Source organism: Anopheles aquasalis, chromosome 2 (assembly GCF_943734665.1).
Source record: "Anopheles aquasalis chromosome 2, idAnoAquaMG_Q_19, whole genome shotgun sequence".
NCBI classification, from domain to species: Eukaryota; Metazoa; Arthropoda; class Insecta; order Diptera; family Culicidae; genus Anopheles; species Anopheles aquasalis.
Window position 1 is genome coordinate 23,929,275 of NC_064877.1, and position 8,226 is coordinate 23,937,500.

The following is an 8,226-nucleotide window of genomic DNA, read 5'->3' on the forward strand; positions in this document are numbered from 1 at the left end:
AGATAATCATCCATTTGTAGGGACCACTCGTCCACTTTTCACTCGACGGCCCCTTTTCTCCGACAGGGCATTGTGAATTGGCTCCATCCGAATTGACGGCTACCCATATGGGATACTTTCATCAATAGGATCTCGGTTTTTTCCTCCTCCCCGCCCTCGAGATAGTTGTATTAACTTCTCGTTCTGATCGATCGTGTTTTCTTATCACTGATCGAGCTCATATTTTCTACCCAGTTACTCTCCCTTCCTGTAAAACAAACCATCAATCTATCTTTGACATTCGCTTCACTAACCACAACTCTAGGAAAGAGGGTCAATCTTGCTATCTTTTAACAAGCTAACAAGAATTAAGTGTTGAAATCCCTAACGCTGCCCCCAAGGAGGGACGTGAAATTTGTTTGTTACACGCTTTACTACACCGCCGAGCGAAGGGCTGTCGCTAAATGCTAGCAGGTCCTAAAATTTTCAAATTATGCATCCCAACCCATCACCGGAGCAGGTTACCGGTGGCGGTGGCCAGTTATACGAACAACGGTTACACAATAACGAATGAACTCTCCGAACGGCCATCGCCACCACCACCACAAAAAACGGAAAAGAAAGGATGGCTAGTAGGGAGGCGAGATAAAATTAAGTTATTTATCGTGCAGATAATGCGAAACTTTACCGTCCCGCGACGACTGCAGACAGCGTAAAGTTCGCCATTTTAAGGGCCGGACAGCCGGAGAGCGAAAATTACCGCCCTGGGTTCCATTATCTTTTGGAGCTCGAAGCATTTCAAAAGTTTTAAAATCAAACGTCAAAACGTTGCTTTCACGGGGGTGTTTGTGTGGGTGTGGGCGAGGGTAAACAATAGAACGAACAACGAACGAAGGAACAGGAAGTCAGGTACATTTGCTTCGATTTATGGAGGGAGAAAAGGGAAAATCCTTGGTGTACCAATGACCATTGTTTGAGCAACTGCGCTACACTTTTAGGGTGGCGGTTCTGGATGGATCCTTTAGCAACTTCAACAATCAACGACTCTTCTTCAAGCTTAACTGGCTGGCAGTCGTGGGGGAGGGAGAAGGACAAAAATTATGAACAGTCTCTTTCATCTCATCGCAACATTAAATGGACGACGATTTGATGACGCACCACGCACCATTACCGCAACCCTCTGTCCACACGTGACGCACGTGTCGTACCCTGTGAGCCCCCCCAATCAGTGTCTGGTAGCCAGAGAACGCTCCTATATGACTAACTTTTAATGACCCTTGGCCTGGCCTGGTCCATGGTCCACTGTATCGCAAACTGTTACATTTTTTTTCTTTTTTCTGTTTCTAGTGCTTCCCCTAGTGGCGGACCTCAACGCACAGACACACTCGCAAACACACATGTAAGAGCAGAAAGATGAAGGGCTGCTGACTCAAGTGGTTTCTTTCAAATGCTTCAATCCATTTAATGTAAAATGTGTGCTCCACTAGCGAGCGGCCAACGTAGCAATTTGGTGAAGCATGCAAAAAGCAACATAACCGAGACACACGCATGGCACGGCACGGTACGCTACGGTGTGGGCTCGGTTTCATATGTGAAGCCAACGGTAGCCCAGTGTACCGTTCAACCGTGTACTGCCATACGCACCACGTGGGCGTTGGCAAACCATTTTGATCGTGCACCGCTTGAAAGCTAGAGAGCGAAACGGCAGACGAGACGAGGTCCTGGTTGCCTTTCCTAGTCTCGTTGGCTTCCCTCCAGCAACCAGACCGAGCCTTATCTAGCATCTTTTAATTAAAGGTCCAGACGGTGAGCGGCAATTCCCTTTCATCATCGTGTAGAGCAGGCTTTTTAAACCTGTTCGTGCGAAGACGCGAACGCGTGCATGTCGTGGCGAGGAGGAAGACGTTGGCCGTTGTGATGAGGATGTTAGCGTCGATGAGGAGAAAACGGGAAGGACGGTCCGTTCCCTCCGCCGGTTCGCTGACGCGCGATCCATCCCTTTTAGAGAGGCGAGCGTTAGATGCTCATTAAAACGGTGCGAGCGGCGGAAACGGAGGGAGCCCGGCGGAAGGCTCAAGAGATTGCGAGTGGGTTAAAGTATTTCTTATAAATCATTCATGGCCACCGGGAACGTGAGAGATGCCGGAAAAATGCTGTTCGCGATAATTTGCCACGAAACGGTTAATCACTCTGCTCTCCGCTGTTCTGCGCTGTTCGGTGCTGCTTCAGATTACTGGGAGGTTTCCGGTGGCTCCCTGGAATCCTTGGGGCAGCGGGGGAATAATGTCTTAACAAGCAGGATCATCATACGTTCAACACTCGCGAGGAAGTTTCCCCTTGTGCGTTGCGCGTTCGACGGTTCGGATGGTTGGCTTTTCTTTTGCTGTGAAAGTACCATTAAAGTTAGTGTTTTTATGAGTGCGGTGGTGCGGTGTGGCATCATTTAAAAGCCACTTAGCGTGGTGGCGCGGCCCCTATTTGTTAAACTTTCGATCGTCGTGTTTTTGGAAACATCCATTTTGGTTGGGGCCATTTGCAAGCGCACTGGGTACTTCTTGCAATCTAATTACCTCAATGAAGTGTACATTTGTGTACTACATACCACAGGTTTGCTCAATAAATAACACTCCTCAAGGTATGCTTTACCTCGAACTCGATTGCGTCGATTCCTTGGGCAGCAAAGGAATCCTAGAAGAACGAGGCAATCCCGGTGACTGGTTCTGCAACGTGTGTAATGTAGTGCAATGACAGTGAACAACAAAATTATCAAACAATTCCCTGTTCCTCGTCGTTGTGGACCTACGTTGAACAAAACTAACCTTTTGCGAAAGCCAAAATGGCATCAACATCAAACGAGACAGCAAAGCAAAAGCAGTTCTATCGACTCACATCTTCCCATGGAAACGACAAACAAACGGGCTCTTGGAAATGTTCAGACGCCCTGAATAGCAATGGTGGTGCGGTAGAGCGATCGATGGGTGTGATGGTACGGTGGCAATCGGATGGAGCATGTTACTCGCAGAGATATATGGTACCGTGGAGGATTTTCGAGGCGAATTGGCTGGCTGACTGGCTGGGAAGCTGGTAGCTGGCCGAAAGCAGTGTCAAAACCGAAACATTCAACCCTCACGCACCCTTCAAGAAAACGGAACCAACGCCTGTGTGCCACGAGCCACGAAAAGGAACTTCTCCTTCACTCCACTTCTGCACAGACGAGAATCTCGTTAGACACATTCATCCGTTGTTGTGTGCACTCTCCCCGAGGCACACTTGCTGGTAGGCATCTTGACGGGTAATTCATATTGGAATGTGCTGCTGGAATATATTAAACGTAACCGCCCATTCTCCTGCGCCCCTCCCAAACATTGACGAACGATTATTGAAGAGCCAATTCGTGCAATTTGTTTCTCCGATTCGGATCCGTCTGAGGAAGCTCACGTACGACGACTGGAAATGGGGATGGGATCTGGGATGCCGAGGATGCGTAAATACGATTATGAATTTCGACAATTTACAGACGAACGATCGCTATTTGTTTATTTGTATGCATTCGATATCAGGCAATCAAATTAGTTTTAAATATTCCACGTTTTACTGCTGGAGTGTGGCTGGGTTGGAAGCGTTTGCGACCCATTTATTGTGGTGCAGAGAATTTCCCTCCATTTTGTCAGTTAAATTACAATCTCGTACACGTGTTCGGTAAGTACAGAGATAGCGTAAGAAGGGCAAATCCTATTCTGTCATCCAGTGGTCCTGCTTACCTTGTGAAGGTTCGCCAAATCCTCGCCCTCATACTAACCCTGTCTAGCGAACCGGTTCTGATAAGATTAGCTACTTAGCATAAGGTGATGCAGAACCCCCGGGGGGGGGGGGGGGGGGGGGGTTGAAACGTTATGCATTTGAGCGAAACATAAAAATCCTTTCTGTTTCACCTTTCCGCTAAGACTGTCGAAATAAATCATTCTTCAGGCACGATTCACGAGTGAGGTTGGCTCTATGATCTGCAGAAGCGATGCAGCTCTTCAAGCGGATCTTCAGTAACGAACAAGCAGAGAGTGTGCTATCATGGGATACTTAGTGGTGGCTTGTCTGATTGTGTGCTAGCTAGCACACGAAACAAAGAGCACCACGGATACAGCATGTAGCATAAGCGAGCTGCTGCTTAGAAATCCTTTGAATGATGTAACCATACACCGAGCGCGGTGAAACGATTCTCGATGCAGTCGACTCTCACCGTTGCATCGGAAAGTTTAATCAGTTTAATGAGATTGCCATCCGATATGCTGCAGTAAGTTTTGCTAAAGAACAACCGCTTTGAAGAGGGAACCAGCAGGAAGGAGCACGCAGAATGAAAAAGCATCAGAGCACAAAAAACCATCTTCTACCATTATTGCTTGTCCTTCGTCCTAGCGATAGATTATGCTCGATACAATGTTATTTCCCATCCCGGGGGCCCTTTTCTTAGCCGGTACATCCGAGAAATGGAGAGCGAGCTTTTGACAAAATGCCAAACAGCGACGATGCGGTGATGGATATGCGTTCGAAAGTGCAGCTCGAACTCGAGTGCGCACTCCGTCGCTCCGTCCGGTGTCAGATTTTCGATCATTCAAAGTGCCAGGGAAACGCCATTGACGCTTGCCAATGCCCTCGTCCACATGGCACATGAGATGTGGAGTGCATTTTTTGTTCCTTGTTGAGAGTTTATTTATTTTTTAGCCACATCTGCACTCGTACCTATCGATGATGGTATCCTGCATAAAATGGCATAAAAATCAAATCAATCCGGAACGACCGGGATTGCACATTCACGGTGCAATAATGGATTTCCTCTTCAGTGCCATTTGCACAACACCCCATGCGCACACGGACACAATGTTTCGTTTGCCTAACCTTCATATGGCGTCCGCATAATGTGGCGTGAATTGAAGGAGATTCGAGGGCTCACAATGGCTCCGGGCTGGATCCTGAATCCTGCTGCCCTCATATGTGATGCACGATAAATGGCCATTATGCATGTGGAGTGTTATCATAAAAATCATAAGCTAGTTCGAATGATATTTAGAATCATGTGTGGCGTATTAACCCATAATCTAGCTTATGAATGGCGCATGTTACATATTGCGATTTATTTAATACTATTCACCCACTCATCTTCAACCGCTTATCAAGTGGCTTAACTGGTTCATTAACAAATAAATTATGTTGCCGCGAAGAGGCACCCCAGAAATGTGCAGAATTCGATGATCTACTCAACTGAACCCGACCGCGTACCGAACCACAACATCAGTAGCACTACCAGCACCAGCATTCGCGCCACAAACAATCGTTCACCGGATTCTTTTGATCCGATCCCGAGCACAATTAATCCACCAACCCAACCCGCTGTCCCGGATGATGGTCCTGTTTGCACCGCAATGCCGGCACCGTCACCGGTTGGTCCCATTATGAAAGCACGCGGCACATAAATGAAATATAATAAGCCTAACACTTGGTTCACCAGTTGGTTCACCGGTGTCCCCGTTAATCGGCACACATTGGCGACCAGCTCCGAGCTCCCGTACCGAATGGTCTGGCTATCACTTTACTCGCCCGTCCGGCACGCCGTTAATGAGTGCATATTTTATGCATTTTATGCTACGGGTTGAATGATGACGAAATAAAAATAGCTCACCGGCAGCCGTCGCGCGCACGCTGATTGAGTTTAAATACGATGGTCAACAATAATAATCAGGCTCGTGGTTTTCTCCTTCCACCCTCCCCAGTTGACCTCACCGGAGGCTGTAATCCACCGTGCTAGGTATCTGGCTGGCTGGGAAAAGGGCAACCAGCCCTGCAGCAGCCCTGGTTTCGTTTCGATTTATATTTATTTATCGATCGCCATCGCGTATCGCCGGACTGCATAAAGAAGCGCCTTAAACTATTTATATAAACAACGCTGCAGCGTAAACGCATTAATATTAACAGGACGTGGGATCTCGTGTGATGATGGTATTTACTTGCAATACGGTCGATCCACCATCGCCGTGCAAAATGCTGCCAGCAATGCGGTAGTTTATTACTAAAGAACCGCACGACGCTTCAGCTTGAAAGTTGGTTCATTTCCATTTTCCTCCAAACAGGATCTCGCATGTGAGCAGCACCGCAGGACGAAATACTTTCACGTTTCGTCCGTCAGCTGCCGTCTGGTGCCGATCCGCTGCGACTAGGCACGCCGAGCGACTTTTAATTTCTTTCACCTCAACTAAATCAACACGCGCCCCGAGTCCCGACAGCACACACTACACACCACACTCACCGAGCGAGGTCTGATGCCAAATTAATTATGGTTTCTAATTCAAATCACACATTTACCGCACATGCCACGTATCCATTACAAAGTTTAAGCTAGCCTTGCACACAAACTTTCGGGAAGACGTCCGTCCGACGCTTGGCGCTTGGTACAAGGCACTAAAAACGCTTGGCCCTCCCGGCCTGGCCTCGTACGCGGTACGAGAGCAGCGATAGGGATGCCCGATGCGTACAGACACGAAATGGGCCCCCGGAAGATGGTTCCGGGCTTGTTCCGGTGCTCCAGCCGTCAGTGCAAGGTTAAGACGAAAGTTATAATAACCCTCTTCCGACGCTTTCGAGCCAGCACGTGGCTCAAGATGGCACAGAATGTGGGAGTGGTTGTAGGTGTTTTGGGGAGAGAAAGTTTGGCGAAAGAGGAAAAAAAAACACTATGACCACCTACCATATGCAGTCGATGACGATGTGCGGAGAGCAAAATGCAAATCCCTGTGATTTGATCCCTTTTCTTTGGTGAAACAAAGTCGTTTTATGAGGCAAAACGAATAGTCACAAAGGGTATGTAGCAGCACAAAGCCGGCGATTCAGTGTGCAAGAACGATCTGTTGTACGAAGAATTGCAGCATAAAAAGGCAATTGTTTGTGAATTGTTTAAAGGACAAACATGTAATAACAGTAATTACAGGTACGTGCACCGATGGATGGAGTTGCTATTGTGCTTTAAATTCGATTTTAGTTAAATATGTCGATTTTTGTGACTACTAAAACTAATTCATACACCAAATACATCGCCTGAAGAGTGAATATCTGTTCCAATCCAGCGAATCTTTACCTTACTCGATGAGTGTTCGTTTCATTAAAAAGAACATCTTCGTGGATCTCGCATTACATGAATCCACTGTGCTAACAAATCCTGCAATCCATTCATCATTCAACTAACGAATTCCTTTCCGAATACCAGTCCCGGCTTCATCAAAAAATAACTGCTGAGTGTTACTAGGAACGACCAGAACGTCCAACTAACTACAACGAGACTCTCTGCCGTAGAGGTTCGAGTTTTGTTTTACCAAGTTTTCCCGCAGCACTGCCCCCGACAGGCCCCTGACATTATGGCCCTTTCCCCGGAAGCGGCATCCGCTAGTGCAATTTATATTAATTACACGAACAAGATGGAAATACCGGTGGCACTGAGGCTATAGTGTGAAGCCTCTTCTGGCAAATGGCCGCCACAACACTACGACCTCATCCCCACCGGGGCGGACGGAAGCAAAACCGACAAAGTGAACCGACTTCCGGCCAGTTCTCGACGCTGCCACTGCTCGCCTTTTCTTGGCTTCTGGCTAAACCTCTCTCTCTCTCTTTCTGGTGCAGCTGGCGGATCGTTTTCGGTGTCTGATTGCGCACACGCTGAGGAGCCCCGAAACTCGTCGTCGGGCGCAACTTTTGAGGTTATGTTCCCCCGGTAGCCCGGAGTTTACAGCCGATAAATGGTTTCCACCAATGGAGGCGCCACGCGCCAAGTACGACGACGATGCCGCAAGGATGTCTGGTGTCTTGTGCACGGGTCCCGGGGCCCTGCCGGGTTTCCTGGTTAGCTGGCTGGCCCTAAAAGTGTAAAAAGAAATCTTGTTAAATCCGGTATAATGTTTTTGTAATTAGCAACGGCACCCACAACAGCTCCCTTTCCGGAGAAGCAGAGAAGCGGCGTATATTTACCAGAAATCACTATTCCCGGACGCTAGACGCTGGCTTTTTAGTAGCTAAAGCACAGCGACAGCAAGAGGGACGGCTCTGGCATCATTTAAGGCACTCGCTACTGACTCCCGGTTCTCTCATCAACCGGTCCCCGTACGAAATGACCATCGTCCGGCTGGCATTACTACCGCCAGTGCCTTGACCATCCCCAAGTTTTCGTCTCTCACGGAAAATCGTTAATGAATGACGGTTTACGACGTACGA